Source organism: Scyliorhinus canicula, chromosome 9 (genome assembly GCF_902713615.1).
Source record: "Scyliorhinus canicula chromosome 9, sScyCan1.1, whole genome shotgun sequence".
Classification (NCBI taxonomy): Eukaryota; Metazoa; Chordata; class Chondrichthyes; order Carcharhiniformes; family Scyliorhinidae; genus Scyliorhinus; species Scyliorhinus canicula.
This window is the reverse complement of record NC_052154.1, coordinates 113,122,054-113,142,617: the sequence shown is the minus strand read 5'-3', so window position 1 is coordinate 113,142,617 and position 20,564 is coordinate 113,122,054. Positions and strand designations below refer to the sequence as shown.

Sequence of the window (20,564 nt, the reverse complement as noted above, 5' to 3'; positions counted from 1 at the left end):
TTTCTCTATTTGTACTTATTTTATTTCAGCTTCTTCTTATCGTTAAATTGATCAAAGCCAGGTGGTGAGGTACATAAAACGACACCGATTTCTTTCCTTGTTAATCAGTTATTTCACAGGATGCAGCATCACTGATCTCTGTCTCTGAAGGCTAACCATGAATTCAGTGTTCGTGATGATTTGCATAGAACATAGAACAGTACAGCACAGAACAGGCCCTTCGGCCCTCTATGTTGTGCCGAGCATTGTCCGAAACCAAGATCAAGCTATCCCACTCCGTCATTCTGGTGTGCTCCATGTGCCTATCCAATAACCTCTTGAAAGTTCCTAAAGTGTCCGACTCCATTATCACAGCAGGCAGTCCATTCCACACCCTAACCAGTTTTATGGCTTTGATGACTATGGCTAGATTTTTCTGCCCTGCCGACAGTGCACCCCCACCGCAGGTTTCTCGGCAGAAAGGGGTGCATTCAACTGAAATCCTTTGGCAGGCACCCCTTACCACCACGAAGCATACAGTGGGTTACTTGCTAAATCCAACCACATGTGGGCAGTCTATTATGTCTTGCATCTTTGGAAATCTGACAATGCTACTGAATCTTCTGGCTCTTTCAGCCTGACTGGTGAGATCCACACTAAATTAAATAAAGTTATGTCTATTTGAATATGGCATCTGTAACCACTTTAATGCAGTGATGCACAGTTGGTTGCGTTATCCCATTGTGTTCTCAGTCCTTAATCAATCAATGCCAAGAATCTGTTCATCTTTAACAATATCAACCAACAATTAAGATTCCCCTTACTTTAAACAAAAAATGTATAACACACTTAGAGAAAAAAAACTCAGTTTTCCATATTTCTCTTTTTAAAATAAATTTAGAGTATCCAATTTTATTTCCCCCCCAATTAAAGGGCAATTTAGCGTGGCCAATCCACCTAACCTGCACATCTTTGGGTTGCGGGGGTGAAACCCACGCAGACACGGGGAGAATGTGCAAACTCCACACAGACAGTGACCCGGGGCCGGGATTCGAATCCAGGTCCTCAGCGCCGTAGGCAGCAATGCTCACCACTGTGCCACGTGCCGCCCCAGTTTTCCATATTTATTACAACTTCTAGGGACATCCAATAATTTCTTGGAGCAAGTATTCCTGCATGTAAAACAATCTGATAATTGGTGACTTGGGTCGACACATTTTATTTTGGAGATCTCTTATCTCTCCAACATTTTGATACCAGCAAAATCATTCCTCAGTGACACTCTTTTCGAATGACCATTATCCGAATGAGAACAGATATCCCAAACTCTTTACCAGATTTCCTTCAAGTCCAAAGATGTGCAGGTAGGTGGGGTTACAGGGATAGGGCAGGGGAGTGGGCCCAGGTAAGGAAGGTGCTCTTTTAAAGGTTCGGTGCAAACTCAATGGGCTCTTCTGTACTGTAGGGATTCTATGGATAGTACAATATAAACACATCCAATGCTTCCACAAGCACCAGTATTTCTACAGCCGGGGTACTTTTGACCACCCTTCTTATTTGATTGGCTTCTCAGGCCCAGGGATAAGATTTACTGTTTTCATCCACCAAGAATATGATAAACCCAGCTTTAGTTGACTATCCCTCTGAAAAATTGGCCTGAGCAGCATCAATAAAAGGACTAATTTCAGGACACATAAGGCTGAAAAGCTGGGTGTGCATTTCTTAGAAAGGCTCCTCAACTGTATCATGTTTCATCAGAGTACTAAATTCCAATACGTCATAGCAGGCACTGGATCTCGTCTGATTGCATAGCCAGTTTAACTGTCCATCAAGCTTATTCTTCTTTGGGCGCAATATCAGTTTTGTGAGGACCTGGTTCAATATACTGGGATACTTTCGGAGTATGATTGTTGTTCAAGGTTACTTTTGACCTATTCATCTTAATTTCTAACCTATAGTTAAAGGCCGCTGATGCCTAACTTCCAATCTTAAATTCCCCTTTTATCTTACTATAACAAATTCTGCAGAACTTCTCCACAGAAAATCATCGACGTGCATCATAAAGATGCCTGCAAGTTCCTACTTGTGATACCAGTGGAACATTTCTGGATCTGTTTTCAGCTGAATTAAGCTTACTTTCAGAAAGACATAGCGAACTGAGAAATACTGTACCCTTTGCACATCATTTATTCCATAAAAACATTTGTTCAATTTCTACAGCTTCTCTTCTACACCACTCACTCTTCAGATGGTTTAAAAAAGCAGCTTTTATATCAACCGACTTACATTTCCACAAATATGTTTCCAAAGAGCTAAGAAAAGCTTCCTGCCACATCTCTCTCCAAAATCCCAAACCACGAATCTCCAGGGGGCCCTACTTTGATTGTTCTATAATCTTTCAAAACTATGGCCTCTATTTGCACTCCCCCTTCCCCCCCCCCCCCCCCCCCCCCCCACAGGCCCCATCTCTTTCTGTGCTACTGCTGTATTGACCTTCCCCTCCCACATCAGAGCTTCTGTTTCAATATGCGATCTTTTCCTTGGGCCAGTTACTTCCAGATTTACCATGGCAACTTACACTGCTTTTCTAGCTTTCCACAGTTTTACCTCATTTTACTAGTCCAACGGTCTTGCCTATTGCCCATTATCTTGGACATTTAGCCAATTTTTGAATTTCCCAGTGGCTCTCTTTACAATAGTTACATCTCTTCATTCACAGAACCTTTCTGGTATGCATGCTTTACACTAGTACCTATTTTTAACACTTGTTCTTTGGGAAAATTAGCACCCTCCTGTACATCAGTTTCACTTTGTCCATTGGCATCCATCTACCATATTCTGCTCCTCATAACAGTCAAATATATGATGTACAGGGTGTGATGTACAGGGTGTTTCATCGTCATCTATTAATTGTTCATATTCTGCAAGTTGACTTCCGGTGAATACTCTCTCCTCCCGTGGACCCTTAAATAGCCACTTTTTAGCAAAAACTCGCCATAAAATTCAGCAATTTGTTCCCCAAACTTTAGCAAGACGGGGAAGAAAGAAAGAGAGAGAAAAATGCCTGGAAAAAGCTATTCCAGGGGCCGAACGGAGACCAGGAGTTGAAGGGGAGTGGAAGGGGCCTGGAACAGAGACAGTCAGACGAGCCGATCAGTGCACGCTGCGGCGGAGCGCAAGTTTCGGCGGAGCAAAAACAGCAGACCAGCCAGGCACAAAACCCTCCCTCACCGGAGGGACTGTGTCCCTCTCAGAAGCACTGAGAGAACATCAGCAGGCGGTAAAAAAGGACATACAGGCCGTAGTGAAAGACGCAGTGGCTGAAACCTTGCCACAGATACAGATCAACAGATCGCTTTGAGCATAAAAGAGACTGGAAGCCCAAGAAGCAACCTAAGACGTAGAGAAGGCTGCAACTGACAAAGCGATAGGATTGTGGTACTTGAGAAAGAAGTGGCAAAGTTGGTGGTGACGCAGGGCAACCCGAGGGGATAAGTCGAGGATCAGGGGAACCGTTCAGGGAGGCAAAACCTGCGGATTGTGGGCCTACTGGAGGGAAGCGAGGGCAGGGACTCCACCAGGTTGTCCTCGGTTGTTCCCTGGTTTTGGGTTTCGGTCGCATCGACTGGTGAGCCCCGTCGCTGCGACAGGTTGACCTGGTGAGGTAGGGAGACTTTCCCCAACCCACCAAAAATAGACAGGGCTCACCAGTCACTGCGACCGAAACCCAAAGCCGGGCAACAACCAAGGGCAGTAATAGCCAAACTGCACCGGTATCAGGACCGAGAATGCATCCTGCGCTGGGCCAGGCAGTCCAAGAACTGCAGTTGGGAAGGATACAGAATCCAAAAAAACCAGGACATTGGGGCTGACCTGGCCAAGCGCAGGGCAGAATTTAACAGGGCGAATGGTGCGCTGTCCAAGAGCGGCGTATTCTTTGGTATCCTGTACCCAGCGAAGCTCTGGGTCACATATCAGGGCAAAGAACATTTATTCATAGCCCCTGCTGAAGCAGACAAGTTTGTTGCGGAGTGCGGACTGGAGCACCGACAACAGGGGAAACGATAAAGAGCACATGGCAAGGAACGGCAGCATGGCATGAAGCCGATAGGTGGGTGGTGGGGGTGGGACGAGTACTTCCCCCCCCCCGCACCCCCCCAATCCCACCTAAACACATCAAGATCGACAAGCAGCAGCCCACCACCTAAGAGGCCTCTTCACGAGGGAGAATGTGGTCCCATTCATGCAAATGAGGTAATGAGAGGGAAGGTGGAGTGGCAATTGAGAAAAGTACAAGGTAAGATGGGAAAAGAACAGGCAGGAAATACAGAGAGGGCGCGAGAGAAAAAGGGGACAGTAACACCCTGGGGGGGGGGGGGGGGGGGGGGTCAACCACACGAGCGGGAAAGCTAGCGCCAGGTGCATGCAGCAGATAGAGGCCGCGGCGCATCCCCAGCATCTGGCAGGAAGGGGGGTGCACAGGATTGGGGGGTGGGGGGGGGGGAGGGGGTGGTATCTAGGAAGTGAGAAAAAGACAGGAGTGGAGTGAAAACAACAATATGGACAAAGGTCCGCAACCAGGGCGGAGTGCAGAGCAAAGAAGCACTGCAAGCAACCACTTAGTATGCTCTCTGGGCGAAGGGAGATCAGAGAGTACAGGGGGCTACCCCCGTGGCAGACGCACGTGTTGGGTGCCGCCGGGACAAAGGGAAACCCTGGAGGGCAGGGACCTCACCATCTGGGCAGAACAGTGACTGTGGCCAACTTTGACGGCCCCCCAAGGAAGGGAAAATCCTGGAATGTAGGGGTGCCTCCACCAGGTAAGCATGGTTAATTCCACAGGAGCAGGGGGACAAAAAAACCCCACCAGGATTATCACCTGGAATGTCAGGGGACTTAACGGCCCTGTGAAAAGATCCAGAGTCTTCACCCACCTAAGAAATATGGAAACCAACATAGTTTTCCTCCAAGAGAGAGGACCGACTGCGGGTAAGGAAGGGTTGGGTGAGACAGACCTACCATTTCTGTTATGGGACGAGGGCCGGGGGGGGGGGGGCTTTAACTGTGTACAGGACTCACGGACGGACAGGTTGAGCCCCAAAACGGGAAATGCCTCAAATATGGCTAAGGAACTTGGTCATTTCATGGAGCAGACGGAGGCAGTGGACCCTTGGCAGTTCACCCACCCAGAGAGAAGGAGTTCTCTTCTTTTCCCCAGTGCATAATGTATACTCTAGGATCAACTTCTTTGTGGTGGGGAAATCGGTGCTTCCAGGGCTGGTCAAGGCAGAATACTCCACAATCATCATCTCCGACCACGCTCCACATCATATGGATGTGAGGTTGGAGACAGGCATGGAGGTTGGACACTGCACTACTGGCCGACAAGACCTTCAGCGAGAAAGTATCACAGGCCATAGCTGAATACACAAAAACCAACAAGAATGGAGAGGTCTCACCCTCCACGTTCTGGGAGGCGCTAAAGGTCGTGGTTAGAGGGGAAATTATCGCCTTTAAAGTGTGAACAAAAAGGGAGGAGAGCGCGGCTCGGCAACTGCTAGTCGTCTCCATACTGGAGGTAGACCGTAAATACTCCCGAGGTCCCGACTGTAGAGCTCCTGGCAGTGAGGAATAAGCTACAAATGGACTTTTGAACTGCTCTCCACGAGGAAAGCGGTGCACCAACTCTGCCAGGCATGGGGGCCCTATATGAATACGGAGACAAAGCCAGCTGCCTTCTGGCACACCAACTGAGAAAGCAAGCTGCCAGAAGGGAGATTGCACAAATTAGAAACAGACCCAGACAAGGTTAACAAAACCTTTGAGGCCTTTTCCTGGGACTGTACACCTCGGAGCCCCCAGCAGGGGACTTGGGGATGATACAGTTCCTCGATGGACTGGACATGTCAGTTGTCGGAGAGGACAGGAAACGGTGCCTGGGAGCGCTGCTAGAACTGGGAGAGATCATGGAGAGAATTAGCTCCATGCAGGCGGGGTAGGCGCTGGGACTGGACAGGTTCCCGGCGTACTTTTACAAAAAATTCATGACAGTACTGGCTCTGCACCTGCGGGAGATGTTCACAGACTCGCTGGCGAGGGGCACAATGCCACCTACGCTGGCACAAGCTTCAATCGCACTAATACCTAAGAAAGACAAAGACCCAACAGAGTGCAGTTCATACAGATCCATCTCACAGACGCCAAAATACTGGCCAAGATCCGAGGCAAAAGGCTGGAGAACTGCATACCAGAGGTGGTCGCAGAGGATCAAATGGGCTTTGTCAAAGGTAGACAGCTAACATCGAACATCAGGCGCCTGCTAAAGGTGATCATGACCCCATCTGGGGAGAGAACACCCGAGGTGATCATCTCCCTGGACGCAGACAAGGTCTTTGACAGAGTGGAGTGGAAGTACCTGAGGTACTGGAGTGGTTCGGGCTGGGAACAGGATTCACCTCCTGGGTGAAGCTCCCATTTTTCAGGATGGCAGCCGGTGACTAGTGGTGTACCTCAGGGGTCTGTGCTGGGACCACAACTTTTCATCACATACATTAATGATCTGGAGGAAGGAACTGAAGGCACTGTTGCTAAGTTTGCAGATGATACCAAGATCTGTAGAGGGGCAGGTAGTATTGACGAAGCAGACGGACTGCAGAAGAACCTGGACAGGCTAGGAGAGTGGGCAAAGTGGCAGATGAAATATAATGTGGAAAAGTGAGAGGTTATGCACTTTGGAAGGAGAAATGGAGGCATAGACTATTTCTGAAATGGGAAGGTGTTTAGGAAATCAGAAGCACAAAGGAACTTGGGAGCCCTCGTTCACGATTCTCTTAAGGTTAGCGTGTAGGTTCAGTCGGCAGTTCGGAAGCCAAATGCAATGTTAGTATTCATGTCGAGAGGGCTGGAATACAAGATCAGGGATGTACTTCTGCGGCTGTATAAGGCTCTGGTCAGACCCCATTTGGAGTATTGAGCAATTTTGGGCCCCATATCTAAGGAAGGTTGTGCTGGCCTTGGAAAGGGCCGAGAGGAGGTTCACAAGAATGATCCCTGGAATGAAGAGTTTGTCGTATGAGGAACGGTTGAGGACTCTGGGTCTGTACTCGTTGGGAGTTTAATACTAGCTTATTGTCACAAGTAGGCTTCAATTAGGTTAATGTGAAAAGCCCCTAGTCGCCACATTCCGGCGCCTGTTCAGGGAGGCCGGTACGGGAATTGACCCCGTGCTGCTGACCTTTCACTCTCGTTGTGTTCCCAGTCCTTCATCAAACAATATACATCAACCAATCAGTAACATCTCTAACCAGTTATTCATGCCCTCTTTAAAAAAAAGTGAACATCTCAGCACTCTTCCCCAAAACCTAATCAAAATATTTCAATGTAGGATGCCTAAACATTTGTCATCAATATAAATCCAAGGAGACAGGCCATTTTAGATTTAATAAGCCAGATCTATTTACAGCCTAATGGGATATGAACATTTATCTAATAATGATCCTAATACGGTTGAGGTCACCATAGTGTTTGAAAGGGAGAAATGCAAAACAGCTACGAGGATTAACAAAAGTTTACCAACTTCTTAATTCATTCATGGGATGCGGGCTTCGCTGGCTAGGCCAGCATTAATTGTCCATCCTCAATTGCCCTGGAGAAGGTGGTGGTAAGCTGCCGTCTGGAACTACTGCAGTCCCTGTGGTGTAGGTACACCCACCGTGTTATTCGGAAGGGAGTACCAGGTTTTTGATCCAATGACAGTGAAGGAATGCAATGTATTTCCAGGTCAAGAGGGTGAATGGCTTGCGAGAGAACTTCCAGGTAGTGGTGTTCCCATGTGTCTGCTGCCCTTGTCCTTCCAGATGGCAGTGGCCGTAGGTTTCAAAGATCTTTTCGAAGGAGCCTTGGTGAGTTCCTGCAGTGTATCTTGTAGATGGTAAATACTGCTGCAACAGTGCGTTGGTGGTGGAGGGAGCGAATGTTGGCGTGAATGATGGGGTGTCAATCAAGTTGGCTGCTTTGCATTGTTGCCTCACAGTGCTGAGGACCCGGGTTTGATCATGGACGGGTCACTGTGGAGCTTGCACATTCTCCCAGTGTCTGCGTGGGTCTCATGCTAAATTGCCCCTCAATTGGAAAAAATGAATTGGATATTCTAAATGTATAGAAAACGAAAGCAGACTGCTTTGTCCTCAATAATGTCAAGCTTCTTGGTTGTTGTTGGAGCTGCAGCATCCAGGTAAGTGGGCAGTATTTCATTACACATCTGACTTGTGCCTTGTAGATGGCAGACAGGCTTTGGGGAGTCAGGCGAGTTACTCAGCACAGGACTCCGAGCCTCTGCCGTACTCTCACAACCACAGTATTTATATGGTTAGTTCAGTTAAGCATCTGGTCAATGGTAACAAAAACAGAAAATACTGGACAATCTCAGCAGGTCTGACAGCACCTGTGAAGAGAAGGGAGATAATGTTTCCAGTCTGCATGACACTCAGATGCTGTTAGACCAGCTGAGATTGTCCAGTAATTTCTGTTTCTGTTTCATATTCCAGCAGCTGCTATAATTTGCTTTTATTATTATGGTCAACAGTAACCCCCAGGATATTGATAGTGGGGGATTTAGTGATGGTAATGTCGAGGGGTGATGTTTAGATTCTCTCTTGTTGTAAATGGCCATTGTCTGGCACTTGCGTGGCACAAATGCTACTTGTCACTTGTCAGCCCAAACCTAGATACTGCCGAGGTCTTGTTGCATTTGGACATGGATTGCTTCACTTTCTGAGGAGACATGAATGGTGTTGACCATTGTGCAGTCACCTGCAAACATCCCCACTTCTGACCAATGACAGAAGGAAGGTCATTGATGAAGGCAGCTAAAGATGGTTTGGCCGAGGGCACCACCCTACACAACTCCTGCATTGATCTGAGCCGAAATAAGAGACCTCCAATATCCACAACCATCTTGTTTATGCTCCATCGGACTCCAACCAGCAGAGAGTTTTCTCCCCCAATTCCCACTGACTCCAATTTTGCTCGGGCTCCTTGATGCTACAATTGGTCAAATGCAGTTTTGATGTTAAGGGCAGCCATTCTCACCTCACCTCTGGAATTCAGCTCTTTTGTCCATAGTACCTAATTATTTATTTTTTCCTATTAAGGAGCAATTTAGCATGGCCAATCCACCTAATCTGCATAGCTTTTGGGTTGTGGGGTGAAACCTACGCAGACACGGGGAGACTGTGCAAACTCCATACGGACAGTGACCCAGGGCTGGGATTCGAACCCGGGTCCTCCATGCCGCAGTCCCAGTGCTAACCACTGTGACACCGTGATGCCCTACTTGATAGCACTGTTGATGACTCTTTCCATCACATTACTAATGATCAAGATTAGACTGGTAATTGGGCAGGTTGGGTTTATCCTACCAGGACACACATCTTCCACATTGCTATGTAAATGCCAGTGTTGTAGCTTGGCTAGGAGCATAGCAAGTTCTGGAGGACAAGGCCTTCATTACTATTGCTGGAATATTGTCAGCGCTAATAATCTTTGCAATATCCAGGGTTGTAGAAGTAATTTGACTGATGTTTTGCATATATGATGACGAACAGATAGAGTAGAGAAAGAAAATAAAAATTCTGCTAGTTAGGGATAGACTGACTCACTGTGGATGAGGAGGCATAATCCAAAAATTAGCAGCAGAATTTTAAGGAGTGAAATTAAGAAACACTTCCTCATGCAAAAGATGATAAAAGTTTAGAACTCTCTTCCAAAAACAGCAATTAATGGCAAACCAATTGTTCATTTGAAATCGGAGATCGCTAGATTTTTGTTAACCAAAGGGATTTAGGAATATGGGGGCAAAATTGGGAATATGGAGTTAAGTCACAGATCAGCCATGATCGGGCAGCACAGAGGTTAGTTAGCGCTGCTGCCTCAGTGCTGGGGACCGGGATTAGACTCCAACCTTGGGTGACTGTCTGCGTGGAGTTTGTATGTTCTCCCTGCATCTGCATGGGTTACCTCCCCCAGTCCAAAGGTGTGAAGGTTAGGTGGATTGGCCATGATAAATTACCCCATATTGTCCGAAAGGATAGGTGGGGTTAAGGTGGGGTTGTGGGCCTAGGTGGGGTATTCTTTTGGAAGGTCAGTGCAGAATCAATGGGCAGAATGGCCTCCTTCTACAGTGTAGGGATTCTTTGATTCTATTGAACAGAGCAGGTTCCAGGGGCTAACTAACACTTCTTCTCCCCTGATGTGGAGATGACAGTGTTGGACTGGCGTGGGCACAGTAAGAAGTGTTACAACACCAGGTTAAAGTTCAACAGGTTTTTTTGGAATTACCGGCTTTCGGGGCACAGCTCCTTCATCAGGTCAGTCACCCGATGAAGGAGCTGCGCTCCGAAAGCTAGTGATTTGAAACAAACCTGTTGGACTTTAACCTGTTCTTCTCCCAGGGACTATATCCATTACGCATGGTATGGTCTGAACACTGACCACTTGCAAATCAGATGACCACTTTGCCCAAAACCTCCATTCTGTCTGTAAGGGCAATGCTGAGCTCCTTCTCTTGCCACTTGAACTGCCCCATCACATTTAAACCACCTGACACTGTTCCAATTAAACTCTATGCAAACAGAAGAGTATCATGTCTTCCAAATCAATAATCTGTCAACAATTCTTCTATCAATAGTTAAGCTGCAATACAAATCAAATAAGGCCCATATTGGCTGTACCAATAATATTTCATAGAATTACATGCAAACAGTCCATTCAGTCCAGCAAGTTCATATTGATGTTTATCCTCCATGTGCTGATGGTTGAATCCCATGTGCCTGATCTGTTCTTCTATCCCTTTTATTTTATTTTCCTTCAACTACCAATTTACTACACATTTCTTAATGGTTGACATGGCCTGTATTTGCAATCTCCAAAAGTGCAATGTACAGCTTCAAAGCAGTTTGTAGAAGAAATTTCTCCTGCTCCCTCCTAAATTTAATTTCAATATCCATGCCCTTGTTCTAGATTCCTGAGCCACTGGAAACAGTCTACTTCTATCATGTTCCATCCCATCAAACAACTCCATCAAATCAGGCCAAAATCTTCTGTATTCTAATGAAGATTGATTCTGAAGATGAGGTGGTTAAAGTGTGATCAGATTATCCTCATTAATGCTCTAATGAAAGCTGGTTCTTTCCCCCCACCCCATAAGTGGGGTGCCCAACTCTCCACCCCTGAAAATTCAGGATTGTTGTCACTGGTTTGGTGATAACTGAAACAAATTTACACATGTGAGAGAATGAAAATGTCATGAATTGACAAATTTTGGATGCAGTGCTGAGGACACAGTGTCAATGGCAGTGGCTGTTGCAATGAGGGGTTCCAATATAGACAATTATAATGTGATACATTTGGCAGGAGCAATTCTAAACACATATAAACCATGCAGGAGAGTATGCCCGAGGATTCAGGGCATGAACCAGAGGGCTACTGTCCAGCAAATATTGAAGGTCCATGACCAAAGTTGCACAGCTGTCACAAAAGCAAATACGCTATAGAGTTGTATAGCAAGGACAAGAAAACAAGAATCGTTTATTTTCTTGGGCTGGCCCCATCTGGAATATGATGTCCAGTTTTGGTCTACCCATTTGGTGGGGGTTGTAAAGTCCTCAAAAAGGTTTCAGAGGAGGATCACTTTAATTCCAAGACTAAGGGACATTAGCTAACAGGATATTTTATAGGAAAAGTGTAGACTTTGAGGATATATGATTCAAATCTTTAAAATAATGGAATTGTTAAGATTCTGTCCACAGGCTAGAAAGGAAAGGTGCAGGGGCACTAGTATAAGCTACAAAAGCATTTGGTTAGTTTAAATACTTGGAAGTATTACTTTACAGTTGTCAACAGCATTTAGTGAGTGCAAATTCATAGCAAATGCTTAAAATGGAGCACGACCAGTTTCTGCCTCTTGTACTTCATTAAGTTAGAAGAGAGAGGTGGATCAGTTACTGCAGACTCCTGGAGTAGTCATAATTGCTTCCAGGGCAAGAGGACTTTCCAAAAGTTTCCCCTGCAACCCCATCCTAAAATAACCTACTGTTCTTTGTTTATTTTTAGGAGATTATTTGAATGTGAAGAGAGAGGTGAGGAAGATAGATTTGTTGGTTAATGCAAGTTGCAACATGCCAGATGGGGCACCTTGACGGATCTGTTAATCTTTTTCTGACATTTTCCTAAACTCTGGAATTCCTTTCCTATACCTCACTGCTTTACCAATTCTCAACCCCCCTTTAAGACACTTAAAGATATGTCTTTTAGACCATAAGACATAACAGCAGAATTAAGCCCAGCTGCTCTGCCATTCAATCATGGCTGATATTTTTCTCATTCTCCTGCCTTTTCCCCATAACCCCGGATCCCTTTATTAATGAAGAACCTATCTATTTCTGTCTTAAGGACACTCAGATTTGGCCTCCACAGCCTCCTGCGGCAAAGAGTTCCACAGATTCACCACCCTCTGGCTGAAGAAATTCCTCCTCATCTCTGTTTTGAAGGTTCGTCCCTTTAGTCTGAGATGGTGCCTTCTAATTCTAATTTTTCCGACAAGTGGAAACATTCTCTCCGCGTTCACTGGATCCAGGCCTTGCAGTATCCTGTAAGTTTCAATAGATCCCTCCTCATCCTTCTAAACTCCAACGAGTACAGACCCAGAGTCCTCAACCGTTTCCCGTACGACAAGTTTTTCATTCCAGGGATTATTCTTGTGAACCTCCTCTGGACCCTTTTCAAGGCCAGCACATCCTTCATTAGATATGGGGCCCAAAACTGCTCAATACTCCAAATGGGGTCTGACCACAGCCTTATACAGCCTCAGACATGCCTGGTCTTGTAATCTAGCCCTCTTAACATGAATGCTAACATTGCATTTGCCTTCCTGTCGACTGAACCTGCACCTTAAATGAAGAGAATCTTGAACAAGCATGCCCAATTCCCTTTGTGCTTCTGATTTCCTAAGCATTTCCCCATTTTGGAAATAGTCTATTCCTCCTTCCAATGTGCATAATCTCACACTTTTCCACATTGTACTCCATCTGCCACGTTTTTGCCCACTATTTCAGCCTGTCCAAGTCCTTCTGCAGCCCCTTGCTTCCTGCCCCTCTACAGGTCATGGTATCATCTGCAAACTTAGCAACAGTACCTTCAGTTCCTTCTTCCAGGTCATTAATGTATATTGTGAAAAGTTGTGGTCCCAGTACAGACCCTGAAGCACACCACTAGTCACCGGCTGCCATCCTGAAAAAGACCCCACTATTCCCACTCTTTACCTTCTTCCAATTAGCCAATCCTCTATCCATGCCAGGATCTTACCCTTAGCACCATGGGCTCTTAACTTATTTAGCAGTCTGCTATGCAGCACCTTGTCAAAGGCCTTCTAGAAATCTAAATAAATTACGTCCACTGGTTCCCCTTGTCTAACTTTCTTGTTACATCCTCAAAGAACTCCAAGAGATTTGTCAGACATGACCTTCCCTTGATGAAGCCACTCAGTCCTATTTTATCATGCACTTCCGAGTACTCCGCGATCTCATCTTTAATAATGGACTCTAAAATCTTACCAATGACCGAAGTCAGGCTAACAGGCCTATAATTTCCCCATCTACTGCCTCCCTCCCTTCTTAAACAGTTTTGTGTTTCATTAGCCACTTTCCAGTCCTCTGGTTCCTCCCTGCCTCCAGTGACTCCTGAAAGATCACCACCAATGCCTCCACAATCTCCTCAGCTATCACTTTTAGAACTCTGGGGTGTACTCCATCCAGTCCTGGTGATTTATCCACCTTCAGACCTTCCAGTTTCCCCAGAACCTTCTCCTTAGTGATGGCCACTACACTTACCTCTGACATCCCACTGGTGTCTTCCACCATAAATACTGATGCAAAGTAACTATTTAGTTCCTCTGCCTCTTTGTTTCTTTGTTTCCTATTATTACTTCTCCAGCCACATTTTCCAGTGGTCCTCTGTCTATTTTTGCCCCTCTCTTACCTTTTATACATTGAAAAAACTCTTCCTATCTTCTTTTATATTACTAGCTAGCTTGCACTCATATTTCATCTTCTCCCCCCTTATTGCTTTTTTATTTGTTCTCTGCTCACTTTTAAAGGCTTCCCACTAATTCTCACTTTGTATGCTTTTTCTTTTATGCTGTCCATGACTTCCCTCATCAGCCATTGATGGCTTGTCCTCTCAACATTTTTCCTCCTCCTTGGGGTGAATTTCTGTTGTGCATCCCGAGTAATCCCCAAAAACCCCTGCCATTGCTGTTTCACTGTCTCGCCTGCTAGACTCCTTTTCCAATCTACTCTGGCCAGCTCCTCCCTCATATCTTTGTCGTTATCCTTATTTAATTGTAATACCGTTACATCCGATTCCAGCTTCTCCCTCTCAAAACTGCCAAGCTTTAACCACCCCTCCTAATATCTCCTCCTTTGGCTTGGTGATTTTTTTTGTCTAAATGCTCTCCTGTAACATTCACTTCATGACAGGCATTATATAAATACAAGTTGTTGTTTTGATGAAATAAACCTGGAAAAACAAGCCATTGAGTTGGCTTGATTTTACCAGAGTCTTCAAGTAAATGAAGGTGCTGGTGAATGTGAGAGGATTATTTATGCAGAAGGTTGTTAAATCATGAAATGTCTTACCAAAAATAGCAGTGTAACATTATAAATAGCTCTTTTAGAGAGCCAGCATAGATGCAATGGGCCAAATTGGCCTTCCACAATTTGAATTGCAGGTTTGGCTCGTTATCGGAGCCAGACCTGAAACCTAAAGCCAAATTCAGGTAATTTCAGATTATGAATGGCTAATGTAAGGGTGCATCTGTGCACCAGTACAGGGGCTGGTTTAGCACACTGGGCTAAATCGCTGGCTTTGAAAGCAGACCAAGGCAGGCCAGCAGCACGGTTCAATTCCCGTACCAGCCTCCCCAAACAGGCGCCGGAATGTAGCGACTAGGGGCTTTTCACAGTAACTTCATTGAAGCCTACTCGTGACATTAAGCATTTTTCATTTCATTTCATCTCAGATTTCCACCTTATACTTTGATTTAAAGCATGACACAGAATGATTGTTCTGATACCTCAGTGCGTTCAATTAGAAAAATAGATTAATTAAGGAAATTATGTAGCTTTGCAGGAGCAGATCCAATTAAAAATCTGCAAATAACCACCGTGCAAATGTCCTTATTAAACAGCAATTTAAGTGCGCAGAGTTAACAAAAACAATTTGATTTTTTAGGCAATACTTGCTAGATAGAATTCCAAATTTGCAAATGCTAAATCGACCACTTGAAAACTCTCTTTGCCCGGGGGAACTCGGGTACAATGCAGAGCTAAAAAGTACTGCACCCACAATGAAATATGCAGTTGACCTGTGATAGTGCGGCGAGTGTATGAAACACATCCCAGGTACCAGAGCCTAACACAGACCAGATGAACAGGTTGCATCTTTTTCTATCAAAGTAGTAAAGCTAAATAAGTTGTGCAGGTTTCCATTTTTAAAATTTTAAAAATTGATTGGTATAAATGGAATTGATTTCATTGCTTATTTTGTCATTAATTTCTGTTTGCCTGTAAGCACAGTAGTGTGATTGCAAATCCTAATGTTTGGTTCATTTTACTTCTGATTGTCAGTCAGCTGAGTGAGTGGCTGGTTGCTTTACTTTAAACATTAAATTAAGATTGGTTTAAACCCATACCCCTATAATTCCAGATTAGTCACTCATATTCACCGTTAAACAGTATTGCCCCCAAGATCGAACTCAGGGTTACAGTGTGCCAGAGGCATAAGTGACTAAATGTTGATGGTTCAATATGTACAAGCAACACTTCCTACACTCAAATATATTTGCTTGCATAGCTTATACTTGCATTCTTGATACAAAATAGACTAATATGACCTACATGGAATGAAAAGACGTTCTCGTATCTCCTATTGCAAGACTTATATTTTTTAATCCCTGGACATGTAATTAGTTGGTTCAAAAATATCTCCATTTTCTCAGACTTGAGGAACTTGAAATTAAACTTGCTCAACAATGGAGTACTTCACACAGTCCACATATTCTGGCATCAATCAGTAAAGTAGCTGTGGCAATTACAGTAGTGCTACTACTGTCGTCATAAGGTCAGAAATGTGGATGCTCAATGATGACTGCACAATGTTCAGCACCATTCGTGACTCCTTACGCACTGAAGCAGTCCATGTCCAAATGCAGCAAGACCTGGACAATATTCAGTCTTGGGCTGACAAAATAATATTCATGACACACAGTGCAAGACAATGAACATCTCCAACAAGAGATTTTTGAACCATAACCCTTTGACATTCAACGGCATTACCATCGCTGAATCACCCACTATCAACATCCTGAGGGTTATCATTGACCAGAAACTAAACATAGACTAGACAAACAAATACTGTGGTTACAAGAGCAAGTCAGAGGCTAGGAATTCTGAGTAACTCATCTACAAGGCACAAAACATGTGTGATGGAATGCTCACTCCTTAACTGGATGAGTGCAGCTCCCTATCCAGGACAAAACAGTCTGCTGGATTAGCATCCCATCCACAAACATTCACTCACTCCACCACCAACACACAGTAGCAGTAGTGTATACCATCTACAAGATGCACTGCAAAAACTCATCAAGGCTCTTGAGGCAGCACCTACCAAACCCACAACCTCTACAATCTGGAACGGCAAGGCCAGCAGCTGCCTGTAAACACCTCCACCTGGAAGTTCCCCTCCAAGCCACTCACCATCCTGACTTACAAATACATTGCTGTTTCTTCACTGTCCCGGAGATAAAATCCTGGAATTCCCTCCGTAACATCACTGTGAGTGCACCTACACCACAGGGACTGCAACAGTTCAAGGCGGCAGCTTGCCATCACCTTCTCAAGGGCAATTAGGGATGGGCAATAAATGTTGGCCTAGCCAGTGATGTCCACATCCTGCAAATAATGAAAAGTCAATTCCCATTTATTCTAGTGAAAAAAAAACTAAGATAACTAGCCATTTAACGTTTCCAGTGAATGTAGAATGATAGATTCCAGACAGTGCGGAAGGAGGTCACTCGACCCATCTAGTCTTCATATAACCCTCCCAAAGAGCACCCTAAACCAGGCCCACTACCTCGCTCTATCCCGGTAACTCAACCTAACCTATCGACACCAAGGAGCAATTTAGCATGGTCAATCCACCCAATCTACACATCTTTGCACTGTGGGAGGAAACCAGAGCACTCGAAGGAAATCCATGTAGACACTGAGAGAACATGCAACGTCACACAGTCACCCAAGGCCGCAATTGAACACAGGTCCCTGGCACTGTGAGACAGCAGTAGTAACCACTTTGCTATTGTGCCACCGTCTTTTGTGGATCAGTGGGAAAAAGTCCCAGCAGATTGATGGAATACGTAATGGAATAACTCCCTCATTATTATTTTCTGGAATTTCTACACCTTAATTTCTACACCGGAGCTGCCTCAGTGCACCGAGGCGTGTGACCACCAGTGCTTCCTAAACTGAGACCATCAGACCGTATTGGTAGGCGTACACCATAGACCCAATCATTCATCGAGAGGAGTTTGGATGAGGACGATGGGGAGCCGGTGAGCGCCCTGCTGAGCTTGGTGTCTCAAGTGAGATGATGGAGAGGTTCCCACCAGAGTTTGAGAACTGGCTGTCATGTTCAGGGAATCTCTATGTGGAGGGCAGGTCAAATTCAAAGGGAGCATTTAATCCCGTCTTTGAAGCCTGTGGCCGGCGTGGTCTTCCAACCTGTTGATCGCCTGGGTCCGGTCGAATTGACAGGCTAGAAGTAATGAAGCTTGTGTTCTGATTGCTGAAATCTTAGGAAGACCCTGAAGAATGCTCACCGTTTTAGATCCTGCTTTGTCTTTGCCATCTACTTTCTTTATGTACCAGTGGAGTGGTCTTTATCCTGATGTCTACCTCGCTTCTCAGTTGTGATCCTGGACTTTACTCTAATAATCATGATGTTGTCTGTTATAGTTGTCATTTTAGAGAAGTAGAGAGAATTCTTTCAGGTCTTTATTTTTGTGGTGGTGCTGGGCTAGGCCAGCCCCAGTGATTACCCAGTGGCTTCTCAGCAGGTGGCGCATCCTCTGGAGTTGCTGTGGGGGGGGGGGGGGGGGGGGTCCTCACTGAGGGAGATGGTGAACTGAGGTAGGTCTAAAGGTAGGGGCAGCACAAGTGGTTAGCACCGTGGCGTCACAGCGCCAGGGTCCCAGGTTCGATTCACTGCTGGGTCACTGTCTGTGCGGAGTCTGCACGTTCTCCCTGTGTCTGCATGGGTTTCCTCCCACAGTCCAAAGGCATGCAGGTTAGGGGATTGGCCATGATAAATTGCCCTTAGTGACCAAAAAGGTTAGGAGGGGTTATTGGGTTAGAGGGATAGGGTGGAAATGAGGGCTTAAGTGGGTTGGTGCAGACTCGATTGGCTGAATGGCCTCCTTCTGTACTGTATGTTCTATGTTCTTCATCCTTGGTTAATTCCTCTTAGAAGCTGGATAGGACCACGTGGTCGTTGGTTGGCTGATCTTTGCTTTGTCATAATATGGTGGATCCAAGGGGTTAGTTCTGACAGTTTGTGGTCTTCTTCCTCATTTTTCTTCAGACTTGGCACGGTGTTATGGACATTACCTATATTCCTCTTAATTTTAATGCCTTGCGGGCTAGCAGTGTCATGTTGAAAGGTGGGTCTTGGTGACATAGACAAGCAGACATCAATTTTTGTGCGCATTTTGGTAGCCAGATTCTTTTTTTTTTGGTGATGGTCTTGGGTGGTTGGGGGATGCTCTGATGGCCTTCCCATCTTGATATGGATTTTCCCTGTCTTTTCAAATGGGAACCAGGCTATTTTCCTCTTGAGCCTTCACCCCACGGTTGCCTGTTGCCCTTTAGGGAGCGATGTGGGTACTGGTGGGTCAATGATCTGTTGTGTCCTTGGACCTGGATTTGTGGGGGCTCAGTTTCGCGCTCTTGTTATCTTTTTACTTCTATGGGAGACCTTGGGTTATTAACATGGGTCTGGTTGTGCCCGGTCCTCTCTTTAAATTTATGTTTAGCCATCACGAAAGTGTAAGGTGGGTGCCCGTTCTGGTCTGTGGAAGAGTTCAAATTACGGTGTAAGAGTTAAATGATTTCCCCATCATACTGGGGTTGTTGGGGTTTTGTTTACTTTTTCTGACATTCTGTTTTTAAGCTATGGGTGTGATGTAGGTCTAAATTGCTATTCCACAGGGTGAGGAAGCCATTCACCAACTAGCTTCAAGACTTGTTCGTAGTCATCAACCAGTGGAGGGCGGGGGGGGGGGGGGTGGAGAGGAAGAGAGACATGGACGAGCCACAGAACAGAGAGGAAAAGGAAAGAGAGGGGGATGAAGGCACACAAATAACGCAAAGGCACACAAAGAGAACACAAATGACAAGGGACAAAGCCACAGAGGACTGGTCCGATGGCAAACTAAGGCCCAAACCAAACTGTAAATAGATATCGTAAATACGTGCTCTGACCACACTGGGGATTGTAAAATATGTCAAGGGAGGGGTCATGTCCACAGTTGTCAGGAATACACTTGTAAATATATGTGTTGGTTCTTTTTTTCCTTTTTAGTTTGGCATAGATTTGAAATTTGTAATTTATGAAAATATGAAGATCTAATAAAAACATTTTCAAAAGTAAATTTGCTGCCTGTATCCTGTTTGGGTGCAGATGGGTCATTTATGCGTTGAGGGAATCGGTTGGAGATTTTGTCCCTGGTTCATCCGTTCTTGCTGTTCCTAATGCTGCAATGACTGTTGTTTTGGGCTGTACCTGTTGTACATTGACACCTTTTACTTGTTATATACAAATTTATGTAAAAATTGAAAAATCCCAACAAGCAGACATTTAAAAAAAATTTGGGAGTCCTGAAGCTTATTTCCTTACCCTTGGTACTCCCACACATTACATTCATTAAATGATCTATCAAGCTAGATCCAAACAAGTATCAGGCTAGCCCAGTATTCCAGTAGCTGGAATTATAACAATGGATAGTATTTTGGAGCTTTATTTATGATGGAGGTTAATTTAAGGTAAGCGTTTTTAATTATTAAATTAAGCAATTTCTTTCCAAATATAAGGTGTCCGAGTGTGGCAGGTTGATATTTCCCCACAACCTGTTAAAAATTTAAGAAAAAAAAAGAAATACAATTTTAGCAAAAAAAAACATTACCTAATATGAAGCTCAAAACCATGACCCTCTGATTCAGGCTGTGTAAAAAAATCTCTGCCCCTTTTCAACTTATTCAAATAAATGCAACCTTTTAATAAAGCAGGAACGGTGACAATCTAAAAATGGCTCAAATAACCCTTAAACATTTATCATTGTATATCCTGGCACCTGTTGACCAGAAAGGGATCAGGAACAGTTGCACATGTGCATTTAGCTTATGCACAATTGATGTCAACAACTTTCTGGTCAGCAGGCAGTGATCTTTATATTGGTTGGCTCTATTCACGTGAAT

The 20,564-nt window shown here is 45.0% G+C and overlaps 1 protein-coding gene across 5 annotated transcripts in view; it reads right to left on the bottom strand.

Moving 5' to 3' along the window:
• Positions 1 to 20,564, bottom strand: part of LOC119971619 (PHD finger protein 21A-like) — a 502,987-nt gene that overhangs the window by 169,926 nt on the left and 312,497 nt on the right. The gene's annotated exons all lie outside the window — the stretch shown is intronic.